The sequence below is a fragment of the Falco punctatus genome, assembly GCF_963210335.1.
Source record: "Falco punctatus genome assembly, chromosome: 5".
Taxonomy (NCBI): Eukaryota; Metazoa; Chordata; class Aves; order Falconiformes; family Falconidae; genus Falco; species Falco punctatus.
Window position 1 is genome coordinate 86,542,278 of NC_137584.1, and position 22,014 is coordinate 86,564,291.

The following is a 22,014-nucleotide window of genomic DNA, read 5'->3' on the forward strand; positions in this document are numbered from 1 at the left end:
CTGCCACGGAGATGGACCAGAAATGAATAAACGGGATCGTGCATCGCCGTACGCCCCGGGGATGCTGGGGCTGCTCTGCCGCCCCCCCGCACCCAGCGCTGCACGGGGCTGCCCCCCTCCCCCCCAGCAAAGCGAGTCCTCCCCACCCCACAAAATCGCCCGGGGGATGGGCAGGGTGGGCCACCCAGGATCGGGCCCCAGCCTCCCTCCCAGCATGGTCCCCTAGGCCAGGGGGGGGAGGGAGGGAGAGGTGGAGAGAGGGAGGGGTGGAGGGAGGGGTGTCTGACCCCACAGGGCACCATGCGTTTCTCTGGAGGGACAGTGGGACAGCATGTGCTTGGGTGGCTGCTGGACACTCAGTCCACCTCCAAAAATAAAAATTGTACCAATGTCGGCCCTGGGAGGTGGCTGCGAGGAGCTGCGGAGGCCTCTTGCCTTTCCTCTCTGGTTTGGTAGCACCTCATGTGCTTATTATGGGCTTCCCTGTGCCACCCTTGTCCCTGTCGCCATCCCTATTCCTGTCCCTGTCTCTGTCCCCACCCCTGTCCCTGCTTCTGTCCCCATCCCTATTCCTGTCCCTGTCTCTGTCCCCATCCCTACCCCTACTTCTGTCCCCATCCCTATCCCTGTTTCTATCCTTGTCTCTGTCCTATCCCTATCCCTGCCTGTGTCCCTGTCTCAGTCCCCATCCTTGTCCCTGTCTCTGACCCTGTCCCTGTCTCTGTCCCTATCCCCATCCCTGTCCCTATCCCTGTCCCTGTCTCTGTCCCCAACCCTGTCCCTGTCCCTATCCCTCTCCTTGTCTCCCGGAGAGCACGAGCCGGTGGGTTCCTTCCAGAAGAACCCAAAGGTGGCCTTAGAGCAGCAGAAAAGCCGCGTGCGTGTAACCGCGCAGGGACCGCGGAGGCGACGCCGCGGCAGCCACCCCGCTCCCCTCCTCTGGCACGTGTGTCACCCCGCCGTGCCGGTGGGAGCCCACGGCGAGGCTGTCGGTGCCGCTTCACATGGGGCCTCCGGAAAGGCCAGCCTTTCCAAACCCACGGCTTTGGGGGAACGACCGATGGCGTTGGGTTTGTTGACACTAGGAATGAGGAGATGGAGGGAGGACAGGGCAAGGAGGCAAGGAAGAGGAGGGGTTCCGTGCTGGCTGGAAGCAGAGAGGGATGCGGCGCAGCAGGCGGCAGCAAGGGAGGGTGCTCCCCGGCTGCGGCTGGGCTCAGCGGGCGGGTATTCGCCCTTCCTCCTGGGCGAGGGGCTCTAAACAAGACCTGCTGGGCAGGAAAGGGGCCGGTGCTCTTTGCAGAGGGGTCAGCACCAGCGTTGGGGCACCCGCTCGCCTCTGGACGGTACCTGTGAGATGCGCTTCCCTGCCAAGCAAGCGAGAGGGTTTGCCAGTTATCCTGGGGGGGCTCAAAGTGGGGTGTCTTTGGATATTTGGGAGCTTGAGGAAAGGGGCAGCCTGGCAGGCCCCCCCAAATTGCTTCAAAAGCAGCAGAGCTGCAGAACCAGCAGCAACCAGTGCCGGAGCTGGTGCCCAGCCGTGGGGCTCTGCCGCTCAGCATCCCCTGAGCAGGCACCGTCCCACTGCCCCTCCCGCTCTCCCCATGGTCCTGGACTGGTCTCTGCCCCCTCCACCCAAAGTCATTGCCCAAGATGATGGCCTCCCCAGCTCAGCCCACGGGCAGTCAGTGTTTACCCTCCGAGGAAACCATCCCCAGGCAGCCTGAGCGCTGAGTGAAAGCATCACACCTGTTCCTGGGTGTTCATGGGCTTTTTTACCTCTCTTGTCCTTCACCCTCCATCCCTCTGCTGAAACAAAGCTACTTCTCTTTCTGGCTCTTTGTCCCCTCCTGTTTGAGCTCCAAGACTCAGATGCTGATGTGCAAATGTGCGTGGATAATGTTGTATTCTTTGTTTTGTGTGAAGAAGAACTGGAAAAAATCAGCTACAATACAAAGAGGGGTCAGTTTGTTTTCCCACCATAGAAGGTAATGTTTGCCTTGCCCTGCTTTTGCTCTTGGAAGCCTAGATGGATGACAGAGGAGCTTGTCAGATTGAGACAGAGGAGGAAAAAAGCAGGTGAAAATTGATTTGCAAGGATGTTACTTAATCATATTTTTCTACTTTTGGTTGTGCCTCCAGCCTTGGTTTATATCTGTGTATCTCACAGATTTGGGAGATGCTTGAGAGATGCAACCGCCCTGTTGATGCATCAATTAAGGACCACGCTGACAAGTGCCACGCTCTCCGAGGTGCCCAATGAGCTCTCTGAGACAAGAATCAACATTCCTGGAAAACGAACCTCAGAGGGAAAACAAATGTCATGACCAGGATATCTTTTTTAATTTTACCTAGAAAAACAAAAAGTGCCTTGCCCTAGCAGCTATATATCATGAGCAATGAAGCAAGAGGGTCCTTTTATTTGTTCCACAGAAAGTCGCTTCCAAAACAGGAGAAGAAAAGCTGAAAGACCTGAGTATGGAGAAGAGGCAGAGTCATGCGTGCTGATGATGTTGCACCCCCATCAGTCTCCCCACAATTACACAGGGAGATGCAGACACGCACACGTGGCCACCTCGGAGCCAAGCTGTACAGCCCGACTTATGCAGGGCTCTCGTGTCCTCCCCGCCATGGAGCCCTGCTGGACCCGTGGCCTGAAAAACATCACCTGAAGCACAAGGCAGCACGGCACCTTCCTGAGCTGGATGCTGCTGGAGGATCTTTGGGGACGGGGACATGCCAGTAGTCCTGGGGCAACGTCCAGCAGCTCCTGCGAGGGGGTCCTGCAGGACGGGCAGGGGGACCGCATCAAGGGAGACGCGTGGCGGGGGGGCTATCGACCATCATCCCCAAACCAACAGTGCCCAAAGCTGGGAGAGCTCTCCAGCTGAGTGGCGGAGGAGGCACCAGGGAGGAGGCAGAAGTGCAGGCGGGGCAGGGATGCCAGGAGAGGAGATGACGGCTGAGAGTGTTGCAAGAGGATGCAAGCAAGACGTGATCTCCACACCGATGTCCATCACCAGAAAGTTTGCGTGGGAGACTGGGCAAACTGGGAGAAGAAAATAAGTCACTGAAGCGCTGGGTCTGTGCAAAGTTACCCCCTCTGGCTCCATCCCTGAGCGGCCACAGAGCATGTTAGGGGAAGCATTGCGAGGCGGGTGCTTGACGCCTGTCTCCCGGTGTTGTGGGAGGGAGATCCCAGCTCCGCTCCAGCACAGCCTTCCCCTGGCGGGGTGTCACATCCCCACACCAGCCGCAGGGCTGTGGTCAGGATGAGCAGGGAAGCACTGTCCCTGCAGACAGCAGAGCCAGACCGCAGGGGCGATGGCAGTGGGTGCTGTGGGGCGATGGCAGTGGGTGCTGCGGGGCGATGGCAGTGGGTGCTGTGGGGCGATGGCAGTGGGTGCTGCGGGGGCGATGGCAGTGGGTGCTGTGGGGCGATGGCAGTGGGTGCTGTGGGGCGATGGCAGTGGGTGCTGCGGGGGCGATGGCAGTGGGTGCTGTGGGGCGATGGCAGTGGGTGCTGCGGGGGCGATGGCAGTGGGTGCTGCGGGGGCGATGGCAGTGGGTGCTGTGGGGCGATGGCAGTGGGTGCTGTGGGGGCGATGGCAGTGGGTGCTGCGGGGCGATGGCAGTGGGTGCTGCAGGGGCGATGGCAGTGGGTGCTGCGGGGCGATGGCAGTGGGTGCTGCAGGGCGATGGCAGTGGGTGCTGCAGGGCGATGGCAGTGGGTGCTGCAGGGGCGATGGTAGTGGGTGAGGCTCAGCCTGCGCGGTGAGGGGCTGCCGGGCTCCTCGTTAGCTCCACGTTTTCCTTTCCTCTCCCTGCTGGTGTGAGAAAACGCATGCTGCATTTGTTCGGCTGCCAGGAGTATGGCAGCTCAAGCACCATCTTGTTAGCTTTGCTGTGTGTCTTTTCCCACAGCATTGCTTTAAATAATGAAGGGAGTCATGATCTACCAGCTGGATTAAACGTTATGAACTTACCTGGCTCAAATCCAATGGTGATATATTTGGTCTCATTATTTTATGCACAAATGCCACAAAACAGCACAAGATTTTTTGATATTTTTTTTTTCCTAAATACTCTTTTTCTTTTAGCACTGACATTTCTCTTATTTGCATTAAGATTTGCACTGAACAGTCTGTGCCAGACCAAATTTGTCAGATACTTCTGTTTTTATGGTTGGTTTGTTCCAGGAAATCAGAGTTGGAAATTGTATCCCCTGACCTCAGGGATGGGCTAGCAAGAGCTGCCGGGGTGGGGAACATCTCCTCGTGTTCAGGGACCTGCTGCGTGAAGGAATGGGGGAACCAGTGAGAGCATCGTGGTGCCATGGCCAGGACATGGGTTCAGGAAAATGGAAACCAAGATCCTCGTGTGACAGGAGACTTGTAGCAAGCGTCTGAGCTGTAGTTTCTCCAGCTGTGTGGGGAAGATAATAACATTCACCCTGCTTTATAAAGTATGTGGAGGCTTGGAAGAGTTTTATTAATTGGAGATCTAGATGGAAGTGGTGGGACGTGCTGCTGTGTGAACTGTGCCCATGCTCTTGCTGTTTCCAGTGGAGGGACCCAGCAGGGTGCGTGCATGGTGCTGGGTGCAATGGGGCAGGGAAGCTGCTGTGGAGTGCAAGACGTGCTACCCGCTGAGGGGAGCATCGGCATCCCTGCCGCCTGGGAGGCTGAGGCAGGGAAGGTTTTGCAAGGGAGGGCAGCTAGCTGCCTGCAAAAGCCAGAGATACCAAGGGGATCAGAGGTCAGGGGTGGCTAAGGAATGCTTTGAGCACGGAAGGATTAGAAGGAAGAAGCCTTCAGTGTGGATACTTTGAGCTTGCAGCACCACAGATCCGATCGAGTTTGGCCCTACCTGAGAAGCGTGAAATTGCCTCGGACCAGGCTCCCCTGTCCTGCTATTGCAGCAAAGCAAAATAAAAAATTCACAAAGAGATGCGAGCCACCTGGGACGGTAATGCCCACCAGCTTCAAAATTATGACTTCTTAGTGATAAAAGTGCAAGAAACGAGTGTGTTGTATGGGATGCATGGGATGCTTTACCTAGCCATCCTGGCAAGATCACACCGCATTACAATTCAATCGAGCCTCCAGGCAACGCACTCCTGCTCTGCTCCCAGAACCAGTCGATGTCTGCTCTGGCTATTTCATCTAACAACCCGGAGAGAAAGTGAGATTAAAGAAGTAAAAACCTACAACATTTGGAGGAAAAAAAAAAGCTTTTGTTTTGTGTTTCATATAATCTTAGGCCAGTACATGCCATTGTGCTGAGTCTGCTATTTGAAGTAGTTGCTGAAAAGTCCAAGTTTGGGGGCATCTGGAAAAAACGTGTACGCAATGAATCCGACAAACAAAATCAGGCTGTCTCCATTTTGTTTTTCATTAAGCAGAGAAAAGGAAGAGTGCTCCATGTATTCAGCCATTCAAGTGCAATGTACTCGGATACCGTCTGGGTGAGCCCAAGCATCGCTCTGCAAATATTGACAGTCTCTTCATTTAAGCAAGAGCTCTCAGAGTCTAATTTTAAGTGCTCATTCTGTGTATTCTTCAATAAAAGTCATGCAATTAGGGGAAGAACAAGCCCGAGCGTGGTTGGTGTCTCTTCCAGACATTTCCACCCTACGCCACAAAGCACCTACTCATAACACGGCTGCACCATGGCTGTTGTCAGAGCCCAGCCTCCTCCCCAGCAGTTCAGCTCCTGTGTGGATGCTTAAATCTTCCACATGAATCCAATGATTTAAGGAGAAGCCTGAAAGTGCATTCAATTTTTTTTCTTTTTCTTTTTTTTCTTCTTTTTTTTCTTTTTTTTTTCCTAATATTTCAGCCTTTAGCAGACTCGGGGGCATTTTACAGCCTCATAAAAATGCCTGCAGAACTGAAGAGCTCTTCTCAAGGCAGTCAGCGCCATTCCCAGGCACTTCACAAACTGAAATGACATGTTTGGATCTCCTGAATTCACAGTGGAAATGCTCCCAGCTCTGGGGCAATACGCAGTAACTGTTTGATTGCCTACGGTTTAATAACATTACGGGAAAACTCAGGGTAGAAAGGAGAGAATGTCTCTTTCTTGCAGTTCAGTCAGGAAGCAGGATTTAGGAAGCTGGAGCGTGTTCCCACCTGCAGACTCCCCCCCCCTGCCTCGAACATGCTCAGGACGTGGGTGTTAGTCCTGCAAAAAGCACCGCTGGATGTTGAACGGCCACAGGTGGCCGGGATTTGGACTCCCCATCATTCGCAGACAGCGCAATAAAAGAAAGGCTGGTGAGCTCTCTCTGCTGGGACAGTCCCTAACCCCACGGCTCCTGATGTAAATCACAGGCCATCTGTGCGTTAAGATGGCCCGCGCTCTTTTCCTGAGCTACAGAGAGGAGAAACAATAACTGGCTCCTCCAAGCCGAAAGGACGTAGGACCCGTGCTTATTCCTTAATGCAATTATATCAGGCGACAGGCAAAGGTTTCAGGAGCATTTTAAAACCATCAGAAAATCAATAGAGAGGCTGAGTAGCAATGGTGGGGTTCACAGCTAAACGGATAAGGTGTCGCATCACGTCTGACCTATTTCACAGCATAAGCATCACTTCTGCCCCAGTTGTCTTTTAAAAGATATTGCTGGGTACTGCCGCCGCTGGAGAACAAGAGGTAAGCAGCATCCACCGAGGTGTTAAACGGGCTCCATCAAAGGTTAAATTTGCAACCCCAGTGTCATTCTTTTGTAATATCCTTTAACACTGAAAACAAAAAGAAACGGTTCAACAATGGTGCAGGGCAGGCTGTCAGCAGGACCCTGGCTTCCACGTACCCACAGGCACACCCAGCCCGCACCAAGGGCGTTCAGGTCCCTCTCGGGCAGCCTCACCCCTACGAGAGAACAGGGCAGCGTCTCCCAGTCCTGCTCTCCCGCAGTCACTACAGGCTGCTGACCTGGGGACCTGGGGCAGGCAGGCGCAGCGCCCTAGGAGCGCAATCATCCCTGTTCCCCTCATAAAGTGAGTCTGTGCTGCCAGGAAAAGCAAAGCAAAGCCACGCTGCTCAGCAGTTAGGGGTCCTGGCCCAAAGAGATGGGCTGGATCACCAGCCTCCCATCCTACCGCCTGTGGGTCAGCCCCAAGTGCCACCACAGGAAAGAAGTTGCTAGGACTGGGAGAGACTCCTGCCGGTATCCTGTACTGGAGGCGTAAGGCCAGTGAAGCAGTAGGCAACCAGGGGCTGGTCCAGGTGAATCTGGGGAGAAGGATAAAGCGGCCACAAGGGACACTTTTCCAGGCTGCCCCAGTACCTGAACGCCTGGCACCCCAGTAGGTGACTGCCCCCGGCTTTGCGTGTTTCAGTGTACAGAAGCACACAGCTGCGAGATGGTTCTCGCTCCCGATGAGGGCATGGATCTGCCTTGGGTGAAATCCAGGTGAGTGCAAGAGCGGGACCATCCCTGACACAGCACAAAGTGCTTTTCACTACTAGGACTCCATGGACCAAATAATTTCCTCCTCGGGAATCTGACCTTATGCTGTGCTTCCCCGATCCCTTGCTGCAGGGTGAAGATAAGACCTGGACCAGGGTATTTAGAAACAGAGAAACAATATAGAATATTGCTTAAAAACCAGAAATAATTAAAACAATTTGTCCCTCTAACACGCAGAGCCAGCCCCCCGTGCACTGGGTGGAAACGTGAACGATGCAGCTTGGATCCTTGTCTGGTGTTTGGTGGCCTCTGCTCCCTGCGTTACTGGCCAGGAACAGCAACGTTTGGGACACAGGCTGCTTCAGCCCTGTGTGGGATTCACAGCCAGTGGGGCTGGAAGTGCCTCAGGAGGACCTCCAGCCTGCCCCAGCCCCGCACACGCGAGGAGTGCTGAAGTCGGCAGGAGGGAGCTCGGAGCAACTTCTGCTTTCGGGTTTGTGCCCCTCGGCGCCGCTCCCCCACGCTGACCGGCCGCTGCAGCCCAGCACATCCCGCAGGTCCCCTAAGCTCCCCGAGCCTGGGCTTTGCGTTGAGACCTGTGCTCAGGGCACACATCCCTTCGTGGATTCCAAAGTCCTCGGCTGCCTTTCAGTGCCACGATGGAGAAATTCATGGGAACTGCAGATTCCATTTGAAACTAATTGCAAATAGGTACTGCTGTGCAGGTGAATACATGAAGCTTGGTTCCCTATGACTGCGTGTCCTGCGCCTGGATTACCCCTTGCCTAATGCGCTCCCTCTAGCAGTTTCTCCGTCTTGCACCACAGAAGGCCCAGACCTGCAGCCGCGGTGCTCACAAACCCTTCCCTTCGTGGCATGTGGCTAACGCCGCACCTGGGCAGGCCCTGGGTTGTGTTTTCTTCTCGGCTGCTTGTTTGCACAAAGGAAGCAATCTGCAGGGACTGAATGTCTTGAGAACATCACCTTCATCAAGCTGGTCAGAAAGTCTGGGGTCATCTGGAGGGAGCTCATGGAAGGACTGTTTCCACATGAAACAAGGCTGAACAAAACCCCACTGATCCAAATCTATGGATGCCTCTTTCAGCCTCAGGAGGGTCCTTTTGCCTGTCCCCCCCGCTGCAGCCAGCCGCGGTGCTCTCCGCCTTTCCTCTCTGTCCCTCACACCAAGTTTCCCTGAGCACCAGCCCCCAGCACTAAAGTGCTCTCTGTATTTAGACATCCTCCCCAGCCATCACATGTCTCCACGGGGAACCATCATCTGATTTTACATTTACAGACCAATTTGATCTGTTTTGCAAGTTGCTTCCAGTTTCTGGGTCTTTTCCCCTTGTTGCCACAACCAGAAAGCCAGACGGCTTTCTCCAGGGTGGGAGCTGACTTCTTGCACCCCTCCTTTGCTCCTGCTTCTGCCTCGCTGATCCCCCTCCAGCCTGCAGCTATTATCCTAAGATTTTTCTTTTCTGTGATAAGGGCAGCATATGTCTGGATCTGCAATTACAAGTTGTATCTTTGTGAACCGCCAAGAAAAGAATACTCCTTGATCCAGCCCATGTGTTGTTTTTCCCCCCTGGTGCCAGAGCGTATGATTTGAACACGGCGCCCAGCTTACCTCTGCAGAGGAGAGCTCTGCTCAAAGTTACACTTGTGCGCGAGAGCCGGGAGGCACACGGTGCTGCTCCTCTTTCTCTCTTGGAAGTGTTGAACAGATCCAGGCTGTCACCTGCTGAGTGGTTTCGCTCCGGCGGGGCAGCCCTGCTTGCAGCGGCGGGAGAGAGGGCAGCGAGGGCAGGGGCAGCAGCACCTCCAGGTGCGAGGGGCACCCACCGTGCCAGCCCTGGTGGAGCTGGGGGACCATGCTGCCTGTGTGAGCCTGTAAGAGCAGTTTTCCCAGAGCTGCTGTTTACCTTAAACCACTTTATGCCAGTAGCTTCCAGGGGGAAATTATTTTCTTCCCCCACCCCCAGCTGAAGAACCATTAATGCCATTAAAATAATAAGAGATTTAGAGCATCCCTTTGTTTATACAGTGACATGCCACAGTGACAGGCACAATATAAATAGCTAAACACTGAGATAACCAAACACTTAGGCTGATGAAAAAAACGCCAGCATTTTTCCCATTCCAAATTCTTTAAAGTAATCTGATTTGACCTCCAGCACAATGCATACTTTAATGACACCTGAATAATGACTAGGCAAGGAATTAACTCCCACAGTGGGTTAATGCACTCACTTTCACCCAGAAGACCTCCGCTCAAATGCCAAATAAATCAAATGAATTTGGTGATCTCATTCCAGTTCCTCGCGGTTCTTTGTTCACACCCAGCGATTCCCTAGAGCCAGCAGACCCTGCCTGCCTCCTGCAGCGAGGGGCTGCAGGTCAGAGGGGAGGTGGTAGCAAAAACCCGCAAGTCCCTCTAATCCAGGGATCTCAGCTGCTGGAACAAGCTGGGCTGGCTAGGGAGGACCACCACACCACCTCTCCTGGGTGCCGGATATTCGCTGCTGTCACACACCTTGGTGTCAAAAAAAAAAAAAATTAACTGTGGAACAGATGCTCATGTATCAGCTGCCTAAGAATGACCAACCGCGGGTTTGTCCCTCCAGGTTTATGAGTGGGAGAGCAAACGTAAATCACCCAGCCTACGGCAGGGTCGGGGGACATCTCTGGTAGGTGCCGTGCTGACAGCATTTTACACACCCTGTGAAGATGGTTGTGTCAGTAGGGCGGGATGAAACCCTGCACCTGTCAGATGGGGAACTTGGAGAAAAAAACATTCTTCCGCTGTCTGATATTTTCCACATTTCTTTTGTGCTCGTTGCTAAGGACACTTGGATGGCAATGGGAACCTTGGAGCGGTGTTTCCAAATCCTGTTACCAAAAGACAGATGCCTGGCACTCATACTGGAGCCCACAAACGACGTCAGTGAAAGCTGAAGTGCACGGCAGCTCTGGAAATTACATCACTCCTGCCTAGGTGCTCCACTTTGGTTAAACAAATTGAAAGGCTGCTTTGTGTTCTTCTATTTTTTTACTGAATTCTATTTTTTTCTTCAATTTCCCCTGCTAAGACCACAGCCAACGCACAGCCAGTAACACCACAGCCAGTAACACTATGGAAATAACTGAGTCAGAATATTCTATTATTTTAACTTTCACAAGTGGACAGCAAAATGCAAAGGTCAATGCAACAAAGCGCATGTATCCATGCAAATACAACCGGTATTAAAACCACCGTGTGGGTAGCGCTCCATCCCAAAGAAGACGGGAAGAGAAACGTACTTCCAAAGTTTTGCCTGAAGCCTCATTCAGCCTGTAAGCCTGCAAGGACTAAGTGCTTTTTAAAAGATTAATATCGACAAGTTTTAACAAGTTTTAACTGCGTTTTTCTTTTCCTCTGAGTGCCATTAGCTGCAGTGCAGAGGCCTGCAGCGTGACACCTGAGGAGACACAGTGCCGATAGCTTGTGACACCTGAGGAGCAGTGGCTGGTGAAACGCTGGTTGCACCAGCATCTGTGGGAGCTTGTGCCATCATTTAGTGATGGGATGTCATCCCATCTTTTCAAAGTCTTGATGGGCACATTAATAAGCCAGTCTTTTTTGATGCCACACAGTATTGCAAGAGTGGGAAAATAGTTTAGGTTTCAGTTAGGAAACCGAGGAGCGTTGCTGGTACGGAGCAGCCTATCCTTCCTGTGCTGCCTTGGTAGGAGCTTTATTTCATGTGTGAAACATCGATACAGCTGAACGATGGAGCCCAAATGACGTCTACCAACTTCAGTCGGCGCAGCCCTAAGCCTTTGTAGCATCAATCCTATCTATTAGCAGGGGTGGGGAGGGGGCTCCACGGCTCCTCCCAAGCTGCAGCTCAGCAGTAAGTGCCTTCGGGCCGAGGGCAGTATCTGCAAGCTGTACCCCAGGCACGGATGCCGTGTGCTGAGGTCAGGTGAATTCTCTGAGCCCGTTACTGGTGGGTGAGCTGAGGCACGGAGCGATAACATGGGTCCTCATCACGATCTCCAGGAGGAGATGCTGTTGGGGAGCAGAGCTGGAAGGAGGTCTCAGTAGACCAGCACCCTCTTCCTACCTACTAAGCACCCATGGCTCCTACCTTAGAAGAACAGGTAAGCTCGTGCTGTCTCTCCAGGTATGGAAAGCCATGTCTATCCCATCACAACTCTCCACCCTAAACCAGCACGTCCAGTCACCAAGTCCTTCCGGGTAGGAAGTGGGAGCGGGCAGCTGCTGAGGCAGGCTGGAAAGGTGGCGAAACCCAGCTGGTCTGTACCCTGGGGGCTCCGCAAACACCATCACCTTCTGAGCACCTCGGTAGGGAAAACTCAGCCACTCTGGAAGTCCACAGCAGCTCCCGGGAAATGAGTCGGGGAAGCTGGGGACAGCTGCAGCAGCAAGGGGTGCAAATGCCTTGCACGCCAGACCCCAGGGCAGGGCATCGCAGCCCCAGGAGCCACGCACACCACGCTGTTTGTGCTTGCGCTGTTTACACACATGAATTTAAAGCATCTCCCCCGGTTTCTCCGCAAATTGCTGCATTCAGATGAAGTGGCAGCTGCTGTAATTAAGACACAGTTAATTACATATCCCCTTAATTGCAATGATAGGATTTTGTCAATTTGGTAAATAAGAATTGTTAGGTTTCTTCCGGCAAGTACAGCCTCAGCGCAGCTCAGGCTCAGCTCCCTTTGTCTCCCCCAAACGCGAGCTGTGCCCAGCGCGGGACGGGGACGGCAGCTCTCAGGTGCCAGAGGTGCTGGCTTTGGGCTTGCCCCAGCCTGCAGCCCTCCAGCTGCCTCCGTCCCAAAAGCCTTCACAGAGTGTAGCATCTGAAGGGAAACGTGTAGTGGGAGCTTCAGTGCAAGCGCAGAAACTTCTAGGGGGGGGTTAGCTGGATGAAAGAGGCAAATCTCAATTTTTCCTTTCTTTAAGAAAAAGGTAACAGGAATGGTTTTGGGTTTCTTACAATAAGGAAAGAATTCTCCCAATCGCCTGCAACTGGCCACAGACCACGGCCATCGCAGCCAAGGGGCTTTCAAATTCCAGCTCTGCCCTCAAGAACAACCATCAACATAACTTTGCAGGTTTCTGTATTTACTGTGTCTTTATTTCTCCCTTACCGACTGCACTGAATTTGCAAACTGCTCTTCCTCCTCCAGACTGCCAGCCCAGCAAAGCCCAGGGCCAGCTCGGGCACATGCCCTCTGCCACCACCACCTCCTGCCTCCCATGCAGGCTGCTCCTCCAGGGGCAAGTTTCCACCTGTGCCAAGATTACTGCGGTTGGCACCTTTTGGTCTGAGGGGAGAAAACAGTTCAAAGGGTTGCAGAACACCAGGGCTGGATCAGACCGTCGTCGCCTGTTTCTGGATGAGGGCCAAACTGGGATCCCACAAGGATGGCCAGAACCTGGGATGAACAGGGTGGTCAACATGAAGGAAATCTTTCCATCCTGCTGTGGAGGCAGCTTGATACGGAGCTGAGCAAGAGAGAACACGTGTGAGACATGTATGTCCGTCCTGGAAGTGCTTCTCAGTGATGCACTATGCGGAGCTGTCATCCACATTAATTAATGAACTGCAGTTGACTGAACAAGAATGCTCAGGGTGTTCTCACACACAACACCACTGGCACAAAAACACAATCTGATTAAAGATTACCTAAGATCACCTTAGTCTTATTCATTAGTCATGATTAAATTATGATTAGCTAGAAATTAATGAAAACGTTGGTATTTGCCTCCCAATTCTTTATTCAACGGGCAAACTTAACCTTTCTTCTACTGGGAAGCAGCAGTCACCACCTCCAAGCTTCGGCCAGGCCCTGATGCTGGCCAGGCATGAAGTTACGCATTGTGGTTGAGTGTCACCCCCTCCCTGGTGGCACCCCGCTGCTCCCTGGCCTACTGAACCTGCAGGCACCTCTTCGCTTATCTTTCACTGCTTCGCTTTCTGCCTGTTGAGCAAGGCCAACTGGTTTGGCACAAGGCTCAGGAACCTCAAGGTGAAGATCAGGATGTTTTCTTGACAAGCGTTAGCAAGCTGCCCGTATCAGCTCAAGTGGTGGTATGTTCAGACTTGCAGGATGTTTCCATAAGCAAACAAAGGAATGTGGTCTAGATAAAACTGCCTTGGCGTAGGTGCAGAATTGGTCGGGGGGGGAGGGGGAAATCACACTCTGGAAAGTGGTTTACGATCAAAACAGCAAAATGTATTCAGTGAGCGGGTCCTGCTTCCATACAACTCCAGTTTTTCACTGAAGTCAGTGATGAGATAGTGTACTTCATAAACGTGCAGGTGATGCAAAGCTGAGAGGAACTGAAAGTATGTTAGAAAGCAGGGTAAGAGTTCAAAACTATCTTAACGAATGGGAGAAATGGTCTGAGAAAAATAGGCTGCAGTGCTGTAAGGCTGTGGGCAAGTTCCTACGCGTAAGCAAAAAACATATCAATAGAGCAAATGCAAAATGAACCAAAATATGAATCAGCAAAGCTATGCCATTGGAAAGATGGGAAATATCATACTAAAATCCGTAACTAGATTTCCTGATGCGAGATACACGATGTCACCCATCCCCTCCACTCAGCACCGCATCAGTGAACGAACTGTGACAGTTTTTGGGTCTCAGCTCCCCAGTGACAAGAGAAAAAAAACCCAAACAGCCAGCCTTGGAGATCTCTAAAAATGATCTCCAGGCAGAGCTTCTGAGAACTTATCAGCCTGAGGAAAAAACAACTGGGATGTAGCAAATACCCAAAATCCTGCTGCAGAGGAAAAGGGAATAATCTGTCCTCCCTCCCCGTAGCAAACAGACCACCAGCAGCAAGCTTAAATTGCAGCAGGAGGGATCCCAGTGGATGGTAGGAGAAACTTTCCAAGGGTGAAACGCTGAAGCAGATCATGGGAGAGGCTGTCAGGTCTCAGGGTAGGAGGTCAGGTGTTTGTCTGGATCACCCAAGGCAGACACCCTCCTCCCACCATAGGCACCAGTGGCTCGAGGCCCCTCACGGTCCCTCCTGGCTGCAGGGCTGTGTCTCTCAGAAGCAAAGCTCTTCCTTCTTCCCCACCCCACCTCGCCTCTCCTGACGTCTCCCCATTTCGTTGCCAAGATGTAGGTCGCAGCTCATATGACAGAAGGGTGCATAAAAAAATCCAGACTCAAATTACACCTACGTTTCTAATTCCAGAAAGGTTAGAGAGAGCTTTACCTTCTGTCTGCAGCAAGTAAGAGGCACTAGAGAAGACGCCAAATAAAACATCAGGAAAAGGTTTACCCTTAAAAGACCCAACCCTGGACTCCCCGCTGTGTCAGATCTTTTTTGTTTTCTCACATTTTGATTTTCTTCTTTTAACGCCACCGCGCTCAGGAGATGCTACCACACTCCGATCTAGGAGTAACTTGAGGAGCATGCAACCCGAGGACCAGCAGACGTGACAGTCTAATTCACCACCGGGGACGGTGCCTTGGGTGTGCACAGGCACAAGTTTCCAGGTGATCTGCTCATAATTAGATTTTCCCCTCCCCTGTGTAGCTCTTAAGTCGCCTTAGACCCCCACCTTCAGCACAGCACCACTCTGTTTTATTGTGTATAGTCAACTGCAACACTGCTAGTAAATCGGTTCAAACTGCGCTCAGAAACGCACTTGCACAGCTCTGCCAGTGCCAGTAAGGAAAGCAGGAGCCGTCACAAAGCCAGGCTCAGTGAGGCAGAGGGACTTGCTTGCACCAGCTTAGCAAGGGGAAGGGAGCTTTGCCTCTCCTGATCTTCATTCCATGGTTCATCTAAGCCTGTAACCCCACCGCCTGAACCAGGAAAGGTGAGCTCACGTTGCAGCCCCAGTCTGCAATCTGTAAGCAGAAATGCCACTTAAATAAGCTTTATTGGTGTGGGTATCAGTTTTCAAAAGCAGAACGGATTTAATCCTTAAAAAAAAAAAAAATACCATTTTTCAGTGGGTTAAGTTTGATAAGCTTCAAGAACAAGACCAGGGTTTTTTTTTTAGCGGCTGATTATTATTTAGCACAAGCAGGTAGATTACAGATGGCCCAGCAATTTTAACTGTACGGCTGTAGCATTTGGATGGGTTGCTTTCCCTTTCCCGCCACAGCCTCCCTGCAGGCCCCGACACGAAGCGTTTGGCCTCCACCTTGGGCTCTCTCCATCCCACTGGGCTTTACACCCCTTGTCTGTTCAGACCAAAACCGCTTCGGTTCACAGCACTATCAGGTGGGTTTTAACACATCATGTCTCAAAAGCTTCTGCAACTTGTAACTACAGTTTTACGCAGAAAGTTGCAAGAGAAGGTTGTAACCTAGGCATTCAAATGGCAAATTTTAGAAATATTCCTGGTTGTATCTAGGATGGAAGCTAAATTCTGACCTGAGGGCCTTCGAAGTATACACCAGGAGGCAGGTGAGCAACCCAAGGTGTGGAAGAACTCTTGTCAATTCGGTGTCAGCAGCAACTGGGTCTACCACAACCTCAGGCAGCTGGGTTGGCAACCTGAATCCCTGATCCCAGCTGGAGGATGGAAGATGCGATGTCCCCCATCTCCCAGAGATGAGGGATGAGGAACGCTTCCCGCTGAAGCCACGCTAAGGGTAAAACTGGAGAAGAAGAATCACCCTGGGGAGGAGTTGGGGAGAGAGGAAGCTCTGTTGGTGCTGCTGACTATGATGAGGACAACAGTTGTGCAGAACTGGCTGACAGGGATATGGAAATGTTGGTAAATATAACAGCGATTCTCAACAGCTCATATTGTGTGTGAGTGTTGGAGTTGTCACTTTTGTATGTTGTATAGCTACATTTTCCAAGATTGACTGAAATTATCTAAAGCATGAAAATACATTCTTTTGTAGACTGAATCGGATAAGGAATTTTTACATCGTGCTCTACAACTAAGTGGAAGATGCAATGGTCTTAGTCTTAGGAAGGGGAAAAAACCACATCCAACTGTGGATGTATTGAAGGAGTTTCTAAGACAGCTGTGTCATGACACTATTCAGAACGTCTGACTAAGATCTCTGCTGAGAACCAATTTTAACATCAAACTCCTGGAGCTGCGATATTAATTCACACTACGGTGAAGTAGTTGCCATGGAGTAGCCAAAACATAATTCACCGATTCTGACGGGCAACAGAATACAGAAAACATCTATTTTGTTTTCCAAATACTGGTGAGTCAGTGTTTTATACACAGTAGCCAAATTTCATTCCTTGGGAGGTAGAATGAACTATTACTTAATTGTGACAAATGAACAGACCATCAGACCCACTGATAATGAATCAGTCTGCAAAGAAATTCTGCTTTGAATCATGGCACAGCACGCTGTTGTCCTGAATTATAAAATACTGTTTAAACAAGTTAACCGGTTCTTGCATTTGTTTCTGCTCCAAGACCTGTCACTAACACTGTGCAGCTCATTCCAGAAACTCCCATAGCTCTGCAAAATGTAACGTTCTGTAGAACATCTACTTTTATATGCATATACTGGTTCTTTTCCTCCTGGGGGATTTCTAATAGGTATGCTATTCCATAGCAGATTTTGCTACCAAAATGGAAAATAATACATTCAAGCCATGTAAGCAAGTTATTTTAGGTCCATCAGAAGCTCCTTAACAAACCAGAAACAAACAAACAAAAACATTCTATATCAGTTTGTAGGAATTTGCCATGCCGTACCCCACAAAGAAACTAAGGAAGTTTATAGATCCTGCACCAACCTTGCCACCAGGGTAAGCCTCTTGAACCACACAGCACGCACACAGGCGAGGCTACCAGTTACTTTATAAAAAAAAATCTGCTCAAGAGCCTTCACATTTTAGAAATGTGCTTGGAGGGTGGGTGGGAGTGGAGGAGTCTGCCCTGCTTTTATTTCTTAAATTTGAGAAGAAAGAAAAAAAAAACCCAAAACCTGCATTCATCTGCACAAACTCACGTTTTGGCAAAAGATGCAAGACTCTGCCTTGCTGTCAGTGTCACTCCCTTATATACTTGTAGACTCTATACTAGGACAAAAATATTTCTTTTCCATAACTGCTACAGAAAAATAATTGCTTTTCCACAGCTTGGGTGGGATTCCTGCCTTCTATAGTCTCCTGCTTGCACCTTCACTATCCTCTGTTTCTTCCTTCATCAGCTCAGTTGTTCCTCCTTGAAAGGGTATCAGTGTTTTCTATCCCAGGCACTGGGACGAATGCATGAGGCACACGCATCCGGAGGAGCTCCAGGGTAGGCTCGTGCATCAAAATAAATCCCTACAACCAGTGGAATAAGCCCTTCCCTTTTATGCCTGTTGTGGGCAATGCTGCAACAACTTCTAATGATTTTTTATGACTTTGGCCTAAAAGAGGAGCAAGAGAATCCAGGCAGCGTAAACCAAAGCTACATCCAAAAGTTTTTGGTCATACCAGGAGGGCTGCATGACCTGAATTTACTATGTGAGAATCTACAATGGAAATTGTTGTTAAAAAAAAAAAACAAAACAAGCAGCTGTTTCCCCCCCCCCCCCCCCCCCCCGAAAACCTGTTATATGGCACATAAACATCAAAATACATTTAATTTTTTTAAAAAAATTAAAATCATAGGTGATTTCTGTTGGGAAGTCAAGGTTCTAAAAATACTAGTAATATTAAACTAATGCAGTTATAGTTGCTCAACTGCAAGAGGCACAGTTCTTATCGTGCTAATTACAAGTCAGATGGAGCCAATCGAACAATACTGAATTATTAAGGTCTTAGTGTACATTCTCAGGCTGTTAATATCTATTAGATTACAGATGCATTATACTGAGTGCTCATTTCAGCAGGAGATTAGAAAGTACATTTATAATGTTGGCTACCCTTTGGGTGGATCATGGTATTTACATACCATATGTCAGCATGAGATTACAGAATGATTTATGCTTTTTGCCTAGACCTTTCAGAAAACTGCAACTGGCTCCAGTAAACTACAAAGCTGAAACTCTGTTCCAACCCGACTTTGACACTTCAGCTCTCAGAGAGTACGTGCGTATTAAAATAACGAAGACTACCACCAGCAACTGGTACAATCAAACTTCACATAAAGCAGCGTATGACTTGCTGTATCTCAACACGAGTAATCCATGCTGGTTTTCCTGTCAAGAGGGGCACAGAAGATGAGCCAGGGAGGTTCACTCTGCTGCAAACAAACTAGTCCTGAACTGCATGGAGAAAAAAAAAAAGTGGACAGTCATCTCACTTTCTCCAAATACAAGCTGCCAGCTGTCCCCCAAAGCCATACCCTCTCTCCACTACCAACACTCAGGTACCCCAGCTCCCTCTGTAATACGCAGAAGGCAACTGATGAATGAGAACAAGGCAAACTATTTGTACTCCTGTAGCTGTTACCTAAAAATGGTTACTGAAACACTTGTAGATAATGCCAGTAGTGTATATCAAAAGACCTAAAGAGTAAGTACCTGGATGTATGCACAAACTGATTAGCCATTGAAAGGCACTAACACAGTGCAAGAAAATTCATTGCTTTGATACACTTGATTTAATAGTTTGAAGCAGCAGTGAAGATTAGGACTCAACATTATCTGTTTAAAGTTGAATGGATGATATTTGAATGTATATTTATTGCAAAGTATTTTCAAGATGACATGTCAAATGAATTGTAACACTCAGACCAACACAGAACAGTGTAAAACTAAGTCTCTGCAAAGAACACATCATCTGCATGTACGCATATACACACACAGCTGTCTGCCTTAGGCAGGTGAAGCTGCCAGGCACCAAAAGGAGTGTGCGTCGTTACTTTATCACCGGGTTTGTTAAGTTCCACAGTTTCAGAAACTAGGAACAGTATGGGCAGGAGAAAACTCACCAGGTTGAAGATAAGGAACAACTCATTCCCAGCTACTTTGCCTTTTACTTTTTCTAAACCAGTCAAATCTTTGCTTATGTTTCATTAAGGGAGCTGGCTGCGACAGCAAAAGGAAACTATGATCTTCTATTAGAAAGCAGATTTTCAGGATTCCAGGATGATGATAGACAAAAGCAGCTGTCATGCATCAACATTATCTGCCTGCCACTTTATCTGAAGGTTTTGTCCATTAGCTGCATGCCAAAACCCAATTACACGTGGAATACAAATGGCAAGACTAAGCAGCAGAAGTGCCCCTCGCTTCCCCTTCTAGTTAGCAAAGGAGGCTCGCTAAACCGTAGGGACATAAGGGCTATTAAGCACAAGCCTAGGAGAATCAGCCTCATAAATATTTCAGTGGCAGCAAGAATAGCACGAGATAGAAATACCTTGTCTGTCGTCAGCCTTGTCAGGTCTAACAGGTACCCGTGCCTCCTGAAAACATGCCATCAGGGAGGGGACACTTGCAGGAGAATCAATTTCAACTACTGTCCTGTGCTGCCATCCTCTCTCCTTACATGCTAGCAACAGAGGAGACTTCGGAGAGGAAGGGAGTATACATGAAGGGCCCGAGACATACATGCTTGTCCTTGAAGTGTAACGGTTTGTTCTTTTATTACAGTTCACTACTGGCCTGTGACAGACAACCAAAGGCCTTTCACCAATAAGTGTGACAAGTCCTTTTGAGGCCAACAGGCTCCTGACTAATGAAGAGGTGAAAAAACAGGCAGAACAGTGTATTTTGGCTAGAGGAAAAACTGCAAGTGCCTTCAAAGCCATTTAACTTTGCCCCTGCTAAACACACTGGTAGTTTGGTGGTAGGTTGCTGATCTCTTCTTCCTCCTTGCTTCCACAGCTGCACATAGCATGGTTCCAAGAGTGGAGCATGCAGCACTTGAAATGATCTCCACAGCTTTTAATATTTGTTTCCACAACATTCAGATCAGTGATAACACATCCCAGCCTATTTCCCCATATGTACAAATGAAATAAAGGGGTACCAAAAGCACTGGGGGAGGGGGGAATTTGGTAGGGTATAACCATTCTGTAACCGTTTGCTGACACCAGGGAGGTGTTGTGTACCAGTCCAAGAACTCACTCCAGGAAAACTTAGGCAAAACTGGCATTCAGGGACAACATAATAAGCTTTACAGATGCCAAGTTTAAACTCCTGAAATTCAAAGAGAAAAATTCTTCATTCCAGGTCATGGGAGTAAATATACACCAACAGATCCTGGACCATATATTATCTGGACAAGTACTGGTAGGAGGATGTTCTCAGCTTTTCAGGCCTGCAGTCGAGTGGAAGAATCAAAAAAACCAAACACTCAGCTGAATTTAAAAGAAAATAACAGAATATAAATCACACTTGCATCCAAGACAATTCTGTTTTGCTTCTTTAACTGCACAAATACTTTGTATTATGTTAGGCTCCAGCTACACTGATTAGAAATCCCGCTGCATCTGGGAATATGAATTCCTCCATCAAAAAACCAGGGTGGTTTGTACAGTGGAGTTACAACCGTGGAAGAATTGAAACAGGCCTTGAACTTGAAAGTCTCTGCTTGGGAGAAGTGAAACACAACTACATAGTAAGCCCTCATTTACTCACTCACTGTTGAAGGCAAGCGTGCTCTCATTTATTAATTTACTTATTTATTTACTCACCCCTTGAACCAGCTAGGCCCCAGCCCTTGGCTGTCAAGTTTCACTGACACCACAAACCCCTGCGGTGCCTCCTACAGCTACAGGAAGGCAAGAATACTTAGTAACTATTACATATTGTTCAAGTTGCAAGCTCAATTCCCTCCATCCCTAGAAAATAGTAATATTGTTTTTTTCCTTCTAAATTAACATTGGAATTTATGTTTCATACAGTTATAGCCCTCCTTCTCTTCATCAGAGAATTAGGAAGAGATTTTTAAGTCAAGATGTCCCTTAGCTAGGGAGGGATGGGATGGTTCTCTCCTGGACTGCAAGGCTGACAGCAAAACCAGACCCTCATCCCCTCCAGAAAAGAGTATGAAATTGTTTGGGTTTTTATGCTGAGAATGATCTTCACATGCAATGCTGATACAAAGGTCTCTCAATGTATTTGCCAATTTTCCAGCATTCTGTGGTATCCTCCCCTTTCCACATACTACACAAGTAAAATACACACCTTGCTAACTGCTCTGTCACATACGAACAATTCAACAGAAAATGCTCCTTAAATATCCTTCAACCCTCCTGTTCCTCCTCTTATGATCTGCAATTTTATTTTATTTCAATTGAGGACACAAACACAGTGCTGAACACCTCAACAGCAGCATCGATCCAACAAATCTATTTCGGGCAACACCTGGTTAGCCAAGAAATATTCTGGAAGGCCTCATAACTTTTATTTTGCGTTAAAAGCTGATTATATTCACCTGCATAGCAGAAATCTACCAAACTAAATCTAAAACTACTGCTCCACCCTGATAAAAACTTGTTTTTAGGAAACAAAGTAAGTTTTATTTTAAGTCAAAAGGAAGCCAATGACTACCGTAGTATAGTGTGTAAAAACAAATTCATTCTCAAAACATCTGGAAAAGAAATATGTAATTATTGGGTTGCTGCCAAAAGAGATCAGATTCTTTGGAATATATAGTAATAGTTATAAAATAAAATAATTCTAGAACATTCCCT